Source organism: Gracilinanus agilis, chromosome 4 (genome assembly GCF_016433145.1).
Source record: "Gracilinanus agilis isolate LMUSP501 chromosome 4, AgileGrace, whole genome shotgun sequence".
In the NCBI taxonomy this organism is placed as follows: domain Eukaryota; kingdom Metazoa; phylum Chordata; class Mammalia; order Didelphimorphia; family Didelphidae; genus Gracilinanus; species Gracilinanus agilis.
In genome coordinates, this window is record NC_058133.1 from 31,420,865 (window position 1) to 31,435,126 (window position 14,262).

Here is a 14,262-nt window from a genome sequence, read left to right on the forward strand (position 1 = left end):
GGAAGGAAGGAAGGAAGGAAGGAAGGAAGGGAGGAAGGAAGGAAGGAAGAAAAGAAGGAAGGAAGGAAGGAAGGGAGGAAGGAAGGAAGGAAGAAAAGAAGGAAGAAGCTGAAATAAAATATGTTTCAGTCTGTGTTTAGACTCCATTAATTCTTTCTCAGAGAGTAGATGACATTTTTCATCATGAGTGTCTGGGACTTTCTTGGATCACTACATTGCTGAGAGTAACTAGGTCTTTTACAGTTGTTCATCAAGAAATATTGCTGTCACTGTGCACAGTGTCTTCTGGTTCTGCTCACTTCATTTTACATCAATTTGTATGTCTTTCAAGATTTTTCTGAAATCATCCTGCTTATTATTTTTTATAAATTGCTGTTAATTTTCATGGTTTTATTTTGTATCTTACTATCTTTAGATTCTCTGATGATCCCCTGGAGTTTTCTGCCTAAATTATAATGTAATTATTAAATAGGAATAGTGTTTTTCTTTTTTTATATCAGCATACCTTTAATTTTTTCTTTGTTTCCCTCTTCAATTTCTTTTCCTTAATGTTATTATGAATCTTTCTAGAAGTATGTCAAATAACAGTGTGGAAAGAGGGTATCAATGCTTTATTCTGACATTTACTAGGAGACAAACAACTGTGAATGACGTAGTTATTCTTAGTAATGCAGTGATCCAAGATCCACCAAGAGACTCATGACAAAAAATGTTCTCTGCCCTCTCAGAAAGTACCAATGGAGTCTGAATACAGACTGAAAATACTCTATTCCACTTTTTAAAAAATTTTAATCCCTTCCACATAACTAATGTTTTACATGATTGCACATATAAAATCTATATCAGATTGCTTGCCATTTCAAGGAGGGAAGTGGGGGGTGGGTGAGAGTGAAGGAAAGAATATAAAACTCAGAATTAAAAAATTTAAAACAGAATAAAATTTTAAAAATGTTAGAAAGTATTTTTTTGCATAAAATTGGAGAAAAACAAAATGGGACACTACTTTGACAGCTGATGAAGTAGAATGAGGAGACACTTGAGGAAGGCAGACCCACCAGTAGCTGCTGTAATAGATTAGGTGTGAGATAATGAGGACCAGCACAGGAGGAGTCACAATGTCAAAGGAGAAAAGGTGGTATATGAGAGAAATGTTATTATGGTCAAATCAAAAGTCCTTGGCAACAGTTTGGATATGAAGAGTGAGAGTAAGGGAGGAGTTGAGGATGAAACCTAAGTGGTGAAGTTGAGTGCCTGGAAGGGTGGTGATACCCTTGACAGAAATAAGAGAGAAGAGAAGAGAAGAGAAGAGAAGAGAAGAGAAGAGAAGAGAAGAGGACTTGGGGTAGGAGGAAGATCATGAGTTCAGTTTTGGTCATTTTTTTAACCCCTCACCTTCTGTCTTAGAATCAATACTGTGTATTAGTTCTAAGGCAGAAGAACAGTAAGGGCTAGGCAATTTAGGTTAAGTGACTTGCCCAGGGCCACATAGCTAGGTCAGATTTGAACCCAGGACCTCCCTTCTTTAAGCCTGGATCTCAATACACTGAGCCACCTAGCTGTCTACCCCCCCCCCCCCCAAGACACACACATTTTGGTCATATTGAGTTCAAGTTAATAGTGGACATCCAATTTGAAATGTCCAATAAGCAGCTGGAGATGTAAGAATGGAGATGAAGGCCAACTAGAGAGCCCAAAGCATAAAGAAAGTAATTGAATCCATGGGAGCTGAAAGGATAATAATGTAGAAGAAAGAGAAAAAAGGGGGTAGTTCAAAGCCTTGAGAGATACCCAACAGGAATAAGCCGAGTGAAAGTAGATGGCAAGAAGTAGAGACAAGAAGTCTTGAATTTGAATTGTTTCAGATACTTCAAAGCTGTTTAACCCTGGGGAAGTCACTTAAATCCTTCAGCCTTTGTTTCCTCATCTGCAAAATGGGGACAATAATAGCATCTACCCTACAGGATTGTTGCGAGGAGGAAATGTGCAAGTGAATGTAAAACACTTTACAAACTAGAAAGCTGGAGAGAAATGCTAGATATCACCATCATCACCTATGGCCACACAGCTTTAATGTCTGTGGAAAGGTTCAAACTCAGATCTCCCCGATTGATGTTTCAGTGCTTTGTCCATTGCCCCAACTAGTTGCCAAGAACTAGTATTCCTTTAGTGCACTTTGAGGATTACTAAATATATTTTTCAGACGTAATCTTATTTTATTTTCACAACAACCCTGGGGGAGGGTGAAAGGGGGGGCAGGTGCTATTAGTGCTATTTTGCAGACATGTTGGAACTCATTTCAGCTGCTATTCCAGAAGCCAAGGTTTCTGATGTTCAGTTATTTCAGTCATGCCTGATTCTTCGTGGCCTCATTTAGGGTTTTCTTGGCAAGGATACTGGAGTGGTTTTCAATTTCCTTCTCCAGCTCATTTTACAGATGAGGATGAGTTAAGTGACTTCCCCAAGGTCACAAAAACTATTAAGTGTCTGAGGTCACATTTTAACCCAACTTTTCCTCCCTCTTGTACTGGCACTCTATCCACCTGATTTTTCCTTCCAGCCATGGTTCTTGTCCTTTTCCTTTGATGTAGAGTCCTAGTCTGCTTCTTTTTATAGATTTGCTAGAGAATGGAATATTTTCCAAGTCATTGAAGCCAAGGGTCTGTGCCCTGAGCAACTCAAGAAGCTGAGCATCTAGCCTCACCATCAGGTATGAAATAGCCACTGTATAGAAAATATTCTTAGACTCCTGATTGTCATCTTCCTCCCTACCCCCTTCCCCTTTTCTTTCACATGGCTAGGCAGACAGTCTTGTTTCTGGTGGGGAGTAGTTGGGAGTATTTGCACAGTTACTGGAACAGCAAGGATACCTGATCTTGGGCCACTGAAAACAAGCTTATAGTTTACTCTATCCTCTTATTGGGGATTGGGGAGATTTTAACATACTCTACATATCTTTTGTGATAATTCCTAAAATTCCAATCTTGCCCTGAGTTGCTTTGTCTTCTTATTTTGAGGATAGCATGAATCTCACTATAAAGACATAGGACTCAGTTATTTGGAGTTTTGTGGAGAATACTTCTTTCTGCCATTTTAATGGTCACCAGAACTGGAAGGCATTTTCTCTTCTGATTTCTGGTTGCCTCTCCACCCTAATGATTGTCTTCTTCTGAACATCATTCAATTCAATTAACATTTATCTATCGGCTTCCCTGAGTTCGCCATTGTGCTTGTGGGTGGAAATGCAGAGAACAATGAGATCATTCTGGTCTCAAGGAATTTGCGATCTTCTGCATTTTTAACATTAATTTATGGATCTCTTTCCTAAGTTTCACTACCCAGAACTGAACACAGAATAAAAGATGCGATCTCAATCCAGTGAGATTATCAGCACCTTATCCTTGGCTCTTACTATGACTGAAATTCTCAAGAGGCCATGTGGCTTCATTGAAGATAATTTATTAATTAATGTCAAGACAGCCTAATCTAGTCAAGTGATTCTCTCAATAATCCAAAGAGCCCCAAACTCCTGACCCCGGTACCTGTATACACTTTTGGGAGCTCATCGTTCAGCTCCTTCCTCTAATACCTCAAGATATCTCCAGTTGGGAAATAGCCAGTTAGGAGGTGGTTCAAACCTTCAAACCTTCCCCACACCAACAGGTTGTCATGTGAAAAGATTATTGTAAAACATTGTTGTAAAATGCAAAAATCTGTGGCCTGGATGGTACCTGAAGTTCAAAACTCCGGCACAGGAATCTTCTCTAATAAACAGGAATTGATTGAGGCCTTTCTAATCTAAGACCTTGACTTGGGAATTAATACAATACATGAAAAATCAATTCTTAAAACCTTAATGAAGGCTAAATCCACACTACCTTTTTTGGGTTACCGTATCCTATTATAAACTCTTTGTATGTAATCCAGTAACACTGGGCTAGGTAGTGCAGTGGATGGAGTGCCAAGCCTAGAGGCAAAAAAAACCAAACCTGAGTTCAAGTTTAGCCTCAGACACATACTAATTATGTGATCTTGGGTAAGTTGTTCAACCCTGTTGGCCTCAATTTCTTCATCTGTAACATGAGCTAGAGAAGCAAATGGCAAACCATTCTAGTATCTTTGTCAGGAAAATTCCAAATGGGGACATGAAGAATTAACCTTGAATGAAAAATGAATGAATAAAAGTTCACAAAACCCCTAGATAATCACTCCATGCCTAGCTACTAATTTTAAAGAAGCCCCATCCCCCTCCCATTCTGGCTAAATGAACCAGATTTTCTTACAGCCAATTTAGTACTATACATTAACTTATTATATTTCATCTCTTGGGTATTATAGTTTTTTTTTTTCATTTCTCTTGGGTGCTTCCTCTCCCCACTCCAGAAAAGACACTGAATTTAGTTAATATTTTTCATATAAATATGTTTCCCTTGTGTTTTTAAACTTATTTAAGGTCACTTATTCTTTAATGTAAGCTTAAGAAGGGGCATTGTTTTTGTTTTGTATGGTTTTATTTTGGATCCCCAGCATCTGGTACTATACCTGGCAAATAGTATTCAATTAAGACTTATTGGGTAAGTTTACCTTTTTATTTGCTATGTCATACTGTTGATCCACACAGAGAAGAATAAACTGATCACAGGTACTTACCAATGAGAGGGACTAAGAATTTGGAGAGTAATGGGGTTTTGGGATCTGCAAAGTTAAGCAAAGAAGCACAAAAATCTATTAGTAGGTGGAAACTGTACTGGATAAAATCAGAGTGGTATTGTGTGCTCCTGCATTGAGTCTAGTACTTACATGCACATAACACAAGTAAGAAGAACCTAGCACTTTACAGGTGAGGGACAGCACCCTGAGAAACCACAGCTGCTTCCTTGGGTACATGACAGAGCAGGTGAGGCAAAAGGATGAAAGTGAATCTTTTGAGTTGTTGCTTATTAATCCCAAGTTATAATGAGTATCTCAGGCTGCAGTGATTCCTGGAATGGGGCTCACATCACAGAGGGCAGGAGGCAGCAGTCAGAGCCCTTAGGAGACCAAAGATTTGGGGAATTACCTGGGCTATGCCACCTATTCCCCATGGGATTTGAGACTTTCCTCTCTCTGTGTTGTGACAAGTAAAAATTCTGAGAGACTGGCTTTTGGGTAAGAATATTGATTCATGGATTAGACTAGCGTTAATCAATAAATTAATGGTCAATGATCCTCTCAATAATCAAAGACTAGGAAGTCTCCTCTCACAGGTGCATAAATACAAATTGGGAGCTCATCATTAAGTTTTTCATCTGGAAATCTCAAGATATCTCCAGTTGGTAAATAGCCAAAGGGGAAGGAGTCCATGAAAACTCTCAAGTCCTGTCCATTCTCTGGGTGGTAGGAAGTCACATATTTAGGATTATGTCATTAGGAATAACTCCTAATCTAAACTAGTTCCTGTTACCTTAGCAGGATAAGCTTTATTATCTCCCTTTCATATTAACCCGGCATTATTGGGGCAGAGTGAAACATCCCTTGGAGTTCCTAAGAACAAAGTGCAATGTGCAAAAGTCAAAGAACCAATTTGAGCCTCAAATTAACTCAGATATAGAAAGAATTCAGTATATGTTTAAAATAAATCCTGTCAGGGCTTCAGTTGACTATAAAATGCAAGGTCAGATAAGATGATGGTCCCCAAGGCCTTCTTCCAACTTTATCCAATGATATTACAAGGGCATTTCTGGCAGTAGCTAAGATGCTAAGTAGTTGCCTCTACAAGCACCAAGAAAGAAAGGTTATAAGTGCCCCACCCTGAGCCTTCAACCTTCCAATATTGGTGCAACTCCTTATTTTACAGTCTTTGATGAACACAGTCATTGTTGTCCACCACCACCACCACCACCATCATCATCCTGCATAAAGGGCTCATGGTACATGAATGTAATGTGGGAAAATTGTCTCATAAAAATATTACAAATATGAAAATCAGAGCAATCTGGATAGATTTGAATAAAATGATGCAGTTTATAGTTAGAAGAACCAGGAGGCAGCAAGTCAATGGTGTGCTCAATTTGGAGGCAGGAAGATCTGAATTCAAATCTTATCTCAGATCTTACCAGTTGTATGACCCTGGACCAGTCCCTTAAATTCACTCATCTTTAGTTTCCTTATCTGTAAAATGGAAATGATAAGAACACCACCTACCTCTTTGGGTTGTTGTGTGGATCAAATTAGATAACATGAGCAGTGCTTTGTAAACCATTAAGTGCTATGTAAATATTTGCTATTATTATTAATGGCAACTAACTGGTGCAGCAAATAGAACCCTTGACTTAGAATAAGGAAGACTCAGGCAATTATTAGGTATATGACTCTGTGTGAGTCACCTAACCTAGTTTCCCTCAGTTGCTCATCTGTAAAATGAATTGGGGAAGGAAATGGCAAACCACTCCAGAATATTTGCCAAGAAAGCCTCAAATGGGGTCATGGAGAATTGGTCAGGATGAAAAAACTGAACAATATCAACATTATTATTAACAAGTCACATGAGGATCACAGTACTATAAAAGAAAAGAACTTTGAAAGGTTCTGATCAATGTAGTGAGATCAATACAAATCCAGAAGACTCATGACAAAATTTATTTGAGCCGAATGGTAGTGGATTAAGGTTCAGACTGAAGAGGGTATTTTCAGAGACAAACAACATTTTGATTTGGTAGAAAGTGATAAAATTATTCAAAAAAAGAAGATTAAAGAAATAAAAATTTAAAAAATGTGAAAACTAAAGAGAAAGAAAATTTAGATGGTAGAACTGTCCAGCAGGACAATTTGAATCTTACTGTGTTAAAAGTAAATACAGAGTTTAAAAAATAATAAAATCTATGTAACAGAAATTTGTATACAATTTCCCCCAATTTTTTCTTTGTATATGCAATGCTGATGTCTGGCAAATTCATTTGAAAAAGGATAAAGAAACAATCATGGTTGCACTTAGTGAAGAACAAAGGAAAGGAGAATTTGGGAGAGAAGAACCAGGAAAGAGAGGCTAGAGGGGGTCAGAGCGATAATGTGTCTAATTCAAAGAAAGGAAAAAGGGTTTGTTACTAAAAAGAATGGTGTTGCAGTGGATAGAAAGCTTCTCAAAGGATTTCCACTCATGTATGGATATGAATGGATATCTTCTTAGGTCTCTTTTACTTTCAATATTCTGTGATATATGATGACTCATCTTTACCTTTTCGTTTCAGGAGAATCTTCATATATTCTGGGTCACAGATATGTACATTTGGAAGAAAGGGCCCATTCCAAAGAATGAAAGCACAGGGATATTTTTCCAAATTCTCAGTAAACTTCGGTAGCGCATTTCCTTCAGAAAACTGCAATAAGAAAAGCAAAAGGTGACTTGGGTCAGTGAACTCCAACTTCTTCCTGCCTCAGCTTCTAGGTTTCAGTCCTTGGAAAGCCTTTGATGAGCTCAGAGACCTCTGGGAGGAGAACAGAAACATGGAAAAACAAAAGCCCCAAAGCAGGAGAGACCTAAGAGGCATCTACTCCCACCCATACCTGAGCAAGGATCCATCCTTGATGCATGATGATCTTACCCTTCCCTTAGAGATCCAGAGTGATCAGAGACTGAAACTCCAGGTTTGCCTTAGCAATTGTCCACTGGACTTCTCTGTCTTCATTTCATATCCATGTCTCATAAGCATGTCTAACTCAAAAGGCCCAAAACAATTTTTGCCCAAACCTCTGCCTTCCTCCCAAATGTCCCCATTTTTGCAAACTTGGAATTATTCTTTATTCTCGTCTTTTTTCCACCCTCTTATACAATCCAATTTCAATTCTTCTCAGTCCTCCATGTTGTAGAGAAATAGGATTTATCTTAGTTAGCAGAGCAGATTGGCTGGCAAGAGAATTTAGAATCTTGGCAGAGGGGACACTGACTCTTGGAGACTGACAGTTTTGAAGTAGCTGTCTGGGTGAGCCTGTGTCTTATGGGAGACTCAACAAACTCTGGAGCTGTTTTCTTGGATTTGAACATTATTATCTTTAATTGAGACCAGTGAAGTAGTAGGTTGACAAGTGGATTTTATCTGTTGTGGAGGACACACAGATTATCCCATCTCCCTCATGTCACATGTGGATTTATCTTGCTGTGTATCCTGATTTTCATTAGGCAGCTGTGACATCCTGAGACTAGCCAAGGACATCTTTGTGAGACCCCTTACTCCCTGTCAAGCCAGACCTTGCCTTAGGCAGTCTGCTCATAGATTTAGTTTCCAGTGTAGTCTTTGTCCTGTGTAAATAGAATTTACACAGTCTCTAGTCCATTCATAGCCTAAACTCTACCTACCTGAGATGATATCATCCCCGCCTCCCTCAGTGGGGAGGGGGATGAGTTGCCCACATGTGACAATAAGTAACAAATCAATAACAAGGGACTGCCCTTTGGGCAGTCCAAATCAGTGTAGAAGATGCCATTTGTCCACTTGAATTAGTGGTGGACCCACAGGAAATGATGAGAGACACTTTCTCTTTAAGTATGTTAGTTACTTCCTGTTGGGGAGTTCCAGCTTTGAACTTGGTGCTGAAGGACCTCTGAGGAGACCTCAGGCAGCTGCTACTCAGAATGGTCATGTGGGTAAGTTAGGCTGACTTCCTTGGGCCTACCTTGGCATTTCCAAACTCTACCTTTAAGTAGGCTCTAGCCTATCTGATTGCTAGGCCTTGTGGCTATGTAGCCTAATTTATTTAGCCTTCTAACCTTCTCTCTCCCCGTCTAGGCCTCTGCAGGCCTGGACTAGCCTCTCCCTCACTCTATTTCCCTACCCTTTACTTTCCTAATTGTAAATAAACTACCTTAAACCCAGTCCTGACTTGGGTCTAATTTAATTACAGAATCAATCTGAATTGTAAAACTATCCCCTAAGTCAGCCTTCTCACAGCATGCTTTGGAACTGCAACTGATATAAAGCTGCCAGACTGGTGAGATCAAACGGGGCCCTAAAAAAAATACAGCTAGGAGGCCGTTCCCTTGCCTTAGGGAACAAATAACCCAATTAGCTGGCCTTGGCTTCACCTGGGAAGGACTCCCATTGTTAGTTGCCTTACCAGGCCTAGCAGACTGCTTGGTTCTCCTAGCCAGGCCAGGGACACACCTAAATAAGGTTTAAAAAGCAGGCCTGTCCCTAATCAAAGCAGAAGGCACTAGACTCAGCATATTAGTAGATTTTTAGGGAGAGTAAAATTTTTAGGCTACAACTATGCCTTAGCTTGGTTCTCTATTTTATTTCAAAAAAGGTATTTCTAGTTTTAAAATCTTTAGAAAAAGCAAAAGCCTGGTGGGGCCAGCTAGAATTTAAAACACCCTTTTCCCCAGAGTAGAAGGCACATAGTTTAAAAAAAGAAATTTTTACAACTGAAAAGAGCCTCCCAGAACCAAATTTAGCCTTTGAAAGACACTCCCAACTGCCTCAGACTAAAAGCCCAGGTCTACCCTCAAAGAGCCTAATCTCTAGAACTCAGCCTCAGGCTATAGCCTTTGTCTTCTGGCAGGCAGGAACAAAAGGAAGTCTTAAACCCAAAACAATAAAACTTTAGTCCAACCCTTAGTAAAAGGAAGACCTTACTCGTTAGTGACATCTACTGACAAGAGTAAGTTATAAGCAGATTTATCAATTTTTCTGGAACAAAATGTGGTTTCAGCCCATTATCTCTTTAGTGAACACTATGGAATTGACTTTTTTTAGCTAGTCAGTAACCCCACAGATTACATTACAAGGGACATTTCTCACACTGTATTTAAGTGTGATGGCAATGCTTGTAGGGTTAGTGATTTATCTTTACTTCTCAACAAGGAAGATGAGCAAGTTAGAGAGGAAAATAGAGCATATGGAGGAGGGCCAAGAGCAACTGCTGGCATATATAAAAAACCGTGCTAAGCATTTAAAAAAGTGGAGACAGTTGAGAAAGAAATTCCAACAAAAGAGAGAATTATTCCTCCATACTTCCTCATTTGAGGATTCCTATAAAAGCGCTCCTGACACACCCTCCACTCAACCCATTGATATCAATATGGTCCCGCCCTCTCCTCAACCCTTACCGCCCCATCCTCAACCCAGTCCCCTCTCCCCAACCCATCCCACCTCATCCTCAGCCCTTCCCGCCCTCTCCACAACCCACCCAACCCACCCCTTAGCCCCTCCCACAGACAGTCCCAGCTGCTGCTAATGCTTCAGCCCCCACCCTCTCTGCTGCTAGTCAGACAGAGACAGGAACTCAAGATAATGCAGTGCTATTTCCTTTACCAGAAGTACCCACTTTTAATACTGAAGGAGACTTGGTGTCTATAAGACACTTTACTCCCTTCAGCCCTGATGATTTAGCTGGATTAAAAAAAATATACCCACTTTTGAGAAAGAACCATTTATAGTTTTAAGAAAATTAGGCAATATATTCCAAACTTATGACCCTAGCTGGCAGGACATTGAAAATGTTTTAGATGAACTTCTGACAGTTGGTGAGAAAGAGAGGATCATTACTGGGGCCAATCATAAAAAAGGTAAAGATGTACCTAACTGGCCTCTCAAGGATCCAAAATGGAATTGCAATTCTGCAGCAGATATTAAAAAATTGCATGATGGCAGGGCGGCATTATTGATAGCTATGAAAACCTGTGCTGACACACAAGACACCTGGGCAAAATTTGAGGGAACTAAACAGTGTACTGATGAAACTCCCTCCCATTTTATGGACAGGCTTATTGAGGCTGCAGAAATATATTTGGGCCTTGATTTAGCCATGGAACGGGATATTAAATATGTACATAGGCAATTTGTAAAAAATTCCTGCAAAATAGTCAAAGACTATTTTAAAACTAACTGCCCAACCTGGAAAACTATGAGCCTTGGGGAATTGAGGAAAGTAGCATCCTATGTTTTTAGGGGCCAAGCACAAGAACATGGGGATGATACTGACTCAATGGATACTTTAAAAGCAGAAATCAAAATGCTAAAAGAAAAACTAAAAAATAAAGGAGAGATTGTAGCCCCTCTCCAAGAATCTAGCAATCAACCCACTTTCTGTTATTTCTGTATGAATAAGGGCCATACAATGATGACTTGTAGGAATTTCTTAAGGTTTTTCAGAAATAATACCCAGCCAACAGATAACTATAGGAATAACAACAGGAACAGGAATAATAATAATAATGATAATAATGATGATTCCGGGAATAGCAATTTTAGGCATGACAGAAATGCTAGAAATAAATCTCGGGGTGATGATAACTCATACCAAATGACCCCACAACAGTATATCTTAACTGGAGCTCAACCCCGAACTAATTAGGGTGCTAATGCCCCTTGGGGGGGGCCCATGGAGCCCAAGCATCTTTATGAAGGTGCGTGTGGGGGGGGGAAGGCTTTGGAATCAAAAAGGGAAACCTTTGACTTTCCAGACCCTGATGTTCTAATGCCTGTTATCCCCATACATTTCCCCCAAATAGTAAGGAACCTCATGTAACCCTAAAAGTGGGAAATTAGCTCATTGAAAATATTCAAAAATTGAGCAATCCTACCACTAAAAAACACTTAAGAGCAATCTTAGGAGCAACAGGTTTTTGTAGACAGTGGATCCCTTGCTATGGGGAAATTACTAAACCCCTTATAGCACTAACAAAAGATTCGGTCCCTGAAGCATTTAAATTAGAGCCAGAGCACAAGTTAGCTCTATCGAATTTAAAACAGGCTATTCTGTCTGCTCCTGCTCTAGGCATCCCAGATTATAACAAGCCATTTACTTTATATGTACATGAGCGTAGACGGGTAGCTTCAGGTGTTTTAACCCAAACTTTGGGACCTTACCAGCATCCAATTGCTTATTATTCAGCCCAGCTAGACCCAATAGCTGCAGGTGCACCACCATGTCTTAGAGGCATAGCTGCCACAGCTCTGTTAGTGACAAAAACTGTTGATCTAGTATTGGGATGCCCATTAACAATTATGTGCCCACATGAAGTGGAAGCATTACTGCTAAGACATAGAACACAGGCATTTTCTGATCAGAGAATTACAAGGTATGAAATAACCTTGCTAAATAATGAAAATATTACTTTAAAACGTTGCACAACTCTTAATCCTGCCACCTTGCTTCCTGATTTACCAGTTTCAGAAGAACCTTTACATAATTGTGAAACACTAGTGTCCATGGCTAAAAAGCCTCGAGACAATCTCCTGGACACTCCTTTAGAAAATCCTGATCTAGTTTTATTTACTGATGGTTCTTCCTTTATGAGGGATGGCATACGCTACACTGGAGCTGCTGTATTCACAGAATTTAACACTGTATGGTCAGCTTCACTGCCCTCAAATCTAAGTGCTCAAGCCACGGAACTCATAGCCCTAAAACATGCATGTATAATTGCCAAAGATAGAAAAGCAACAATTTATACGGATTCTCGATATGCATTTGGAATATGTCATGCAGTGGGTATGTTATGGCTCCAGAGAGGATTTTTAACCTCAGCTGGAAAATCTATAGCTAATGCAAAAATTATTAATGAAGTTCTTTCTGCTCTCCAGCTACCCAAAGCCCTAGCTGTAGTTCATTGCTCTGCCCATACAGGTGGCACTGACCCTGTCTCTAGGGAAATGACTGGGCAGATACTGCTGCAAAGCTAGCAGCTATAGAAGGGCCTGAATTAATTTTAACATTAACAACCACTGATGACTCAAATTTATCACTTTCCTATGATGAGAAGGAAATAACAAAATGGAAGCAGAAATTTAAAGCTAAACAGATAAATGGAGTATGGGTGTCCTCTGAAGGAAAACCCCTGCTCCCTAGACACTTTTATCACCAAATTTGCCAATCTATTCATAAAAATGGTCATTTTGGTACCCAGGGCATCGTGGACTCTGTTAAGAGAGTATGGATAGCTCCTGGCATAACCACTATAGCCTCTAAAGTGTGTGCAGCTTGCCCTACCTGCCAAGCATATAACCAACACACCTTTTGGGGCAAGGCTTTTGGTGGGCATCCATTGGCATACACACCTTTTGAGCACCTACAAATTGATTTCATAACAATGCCAAAGGCTGGACAATATAAATTCTGTCTAGTCATAGTGGATCAACTGACCAGGTGGCCGGAAGCATTTCCTACTGCCCGAGCCACATTGGCCTTTGTTGCCAAGGTGCTTTTAAAAGAAATCATTCCTCGCTTTGGCCTGCCTGCACGTATTGACTCGGACAGGGGGAGTCACTTTACTGATTCAATTTTATCTGAAATATATTCCTGTTTGTGGATAACTGCAAAATTCCATGTACCATATCACCCCCAAACCTCAGGCCAAGTTGAACAGATGAACAGAGAACTTAAAACTATGATTGGCAAATTATGTACTGAGACACATCTAAAATGGCCTGAAATTCTCCCTCTAGCTCTATTTTATCTTAGAAGCAGGCCTAGGGGAGATCTATACATCTCACCATACGAGATGCTTTTTGGACATCCTCCTATACAGGCTAAGCCTTTTTCTCCTGTATATACATCACTATTAGGAGGAGATACTTCTATTGCTTCCTATATACAGGAATTGCAGCACAAACTGCATGAACTCCATGAATCTGGAATTGCAGTACAAGCAGGACCAATAGACTTTTCACTTCATGACCTGAACCCAGGAGACAAGGTGTATATAAAGAACTTCCAGCACACTGGGGCAACCCAGCCTTCATGGGATGGCCCACTTGAAATTTTATTAACTACCCCAACAGGTATAAAAATTGGAGAAAAGGACTCTTGGATTCATTGCTCACATGTAAAGAGGGCATCTTCTATTGAACCTGATTGACTGTTTCCTGTTAAGTCCATCGGAGATAACAGTTCATGGACTTATGGATGCTAATTTTGGAATCACATTGGTTGTCTTGATTCTTTCCCTGAATTCATTTTTATTTTTCTTATTGCTTTTCCTATTATCTTTTAATAGAATAATTAATTTTTTCCTTTTTTCTCATTTCATGTACTTAAGTACATATAATCACTTAATTCTTTTTCATTATTTTTTGCAATGCCATAATATATATATATATATATATATGTATATATATATATATATATATTTGCTGTAATATTACTGCTTACTCACAAGGTTTAGACTTTGGGAACTTGCCATATATTGTTAAATGTTATGGGACTGTGATTAATGCTTCTGTATGATTCCAGGAGAAGGGAACATAAGAGCCGTTAATAGTGCTAAGAAAGCACAAGGTCATGGAGACC